Source organism: Pundamilia nyererei, unplaced genomic scaffold, assembly GCF_000239375.1.
Source record: "Pundamilia nyererei isolate P.nyererei 1_Seehausen unplaced genomic scaffold, PunNye1.0 scaffold00258, whole genome shotgun sequence".
Lineage (NCBI taxonomy): Eukaryota > Metazoa > Chordata > Actinopteri > Cichliformes > Cichlidae > Pundamilia > Pundamilia nyererei.
In genome coordinates, this window is record NW_005187659.1 from 779,316 (window position 1) to 781,910 (window position 2,595).

The window sequence follows — 2,595 nt, forward strand, 5'->3', positions numbered from 1 at the left end:
TAAGTAAGTCGTTCCAATACAATACATGATGCCATCTCCTTCACCCACATATGACTTGAGGGTACATCCATTTTCTTCCAATACAAAGATATTAACCGCCTAGCTTTCAGGAGTCCAAAGTCAAATAACTCTAGCTGTCTGGTGCTAAAGTCACAATTCTTTGGGTATATACCCAACACACACATTTTTGCTTCAACAGGTATATTTACTCCAACAATCTTAGATAACGTTTGCGTGATTGATTTCCAGTACTGCTGTAATTTTGGACAGCTGCATACACAGTGAAACACAGTGCCCTTCTCGTCTAAACATTTACTGCAACTATCTGGGATGACAGGCGACCAGCGATTCAGTTTGACTGGGGTTCTGACCCACCCTTTAGTGTGGTCTCTATGACTCTTGTGCCAGGAGCTTGTTCCTGTGCTGCTATGATTAGTGCCTCTGTGCTATATTTCAGTCCAGTTATGTCCAGCCATTGGTAGGATTTCTTGATATCAGCCAATTCTTCTAACAAAGGTAGAAGGCAGGCGCCATCCTTCCATGGTGCTTCCTGTTCTTGTTCCTCTTCTTTTTTGGGTTTCAACTGCCTGACATATTCACTAAGTACACTATTAGTTGTGGCCATCTTCCTGATGCACTCATGGATGTTTGTTGTTTAATCCTGCTGAAAAAGCATGATTCTATGAAGGGTTGCATAACATACAGGAACTACATCATCTGTACTTACTGTTCTTTGATAAGAAAAGAAAACCTACAATCTTTTGTCTTTTGTTGTAAAAGAACCATATAGCATTACATTATGACCAGCAAATTTAAGAATTATCATGGAAGCAAAGAAGAAAGAGTAAGGAAGGAGTTAAGATGGTTCAGCAAAACCTTGACTTCACTCCTTGCTATTCCTCTCCCTTCTCAAACTCACAATAATTATTTTAACTCTATCTCGGTATTGTATTTACTGTATTTAAATTCATTTATAAATCTAACCATGATGATTTTTTATGGTCAGTATCTGACAAAGTCTGCCTACAATTTTTTATTTTATTTGGGGTGGTCTAATACATATATATTAGTGCCTGTATGGGTAGCAAGTGATAGCAAAGTGATCATTTATACAATGGTTCGGAAGGGAGTCATGCTCTTCTGTAATGCCAGGGCTAAAAGGAAGCAGATGAAGTCAGTTATTTTCCTGTTTTGGTTATAGCTCCTCCTTAATCACATGTGTCTACTCTACAATTTCTTTTTTTCTTTTTTGCTCTGCTGCCTGATTCTAAGAGTTATAGTTAAAATGCACAACATCTTGTACTTTATCCCTTATCTATAACTCCATACTTTTTAGCAAATTAAATATGAATATTAAACAATAAAAAGAGAGAAAGAAAGTATATAAATTAAGATTAAGCTTAAGTTGGGTTATGGTGTTAATATCATTTCTAAATGTGTCCTATAAATATATCTTTCTCTTGTGCCAAACACAAATCGCTTCCCTTTGCTGGATTTATTTTCAAATAAGCTGGTAAGCTGCTGGTAAGATGGCAAATATTAAGCCAACTCCATGCAAAACTTGGAAATGAAAGTTAACCACAGGGTTTCTCTTCTGTAAATCTTTTAGCACTCACTCAATACATCAAAAATTAAAACCTATGTATTTCCCAGGAGATATACAACACCTGTCTGGCATAAACAGAAAGTCTTACCATGAATTTTATTTCCGATGTCTGAGATTTCTATGCTCTGTAACAGAACACCAGTGACATTTCAAGACTTCTCCAAATTTAAATCCATTACTGGCTGTGATATTACATTAACAGGACACGCATGTGCTTAGTATAAGCTATGTGAACTTAATATCTGTTTCCCTTCAAGATTTATTTGAATAAATAATCTACAAACCATACAATACAGTATTATAATTTGCTTTAGACATTTTGTGGGCATTACTGATCTCCTAAAAATGCAGTTTATATACTTTCAGTGAAATATGAACCAAATGACATTTAATACTGTTTTTTTAAAAATAAGAACCAAAATTATATTGATTGTAAAAATAGTTTTAATAAAAGAAAGATTTGAGTTGATGCCATTTAAGTATAATGTCATTAATCTGCCATTATTATTGCATATAATTTGTTCTTTAATAAAATAAAGAAATTAAATGTATATACATTTATTATTGTACGTATTATTATTAAAATCCTCTGTAAAATGGTAATTTGATGTGTAGAAAATGACGCATTAGCTTATTTTTGACCATATCTATCAGCAAGGTGTCAGAGAATCCTGACCAAACTTAGTGAGCTGCAAATGCTGAGGAAGCAGATCCGATGTGTATAAAAGCAGGAGCTCTGAGTGTTTGCTCTAACTGAAAGGCTTCTAAGGCAGGTGAGTAGAGTCAACATTTTCCTCTGCCATGTCTCTGCTGTGAGTTAATAGATTATTTGTTTTAGTAATCAGTTATTTAAATTATTTTACACACTGATACATTTTTGTGAACATTTTGTTTTTAAATATATTCTTAAAGTCTTTTACAAAATCAAGTCAATATAAAAAGTGCATGAATCTACCTTTAACCTTATTTTATAGTGCCTTGACATACAC

The 2,595-nt window shown here is 33.9% G+C and overlaps 1 protein-coding gene across 1 annotated transcript in view; it reads left to right on the forward strand.

The window, feature by feature from the left end:
- Nucleotides 1-2,595, forward strand: part of LOC102206437 (myosin heavy chain, fast skeletal muscle-like) — a gene marked incomplete at its 3' end in the record, with an annotated part of 14,271 nt that overhangs the window by 9,094 nt on the left and 2,582 nt on the right. The window lies entirely within an intron of this gene.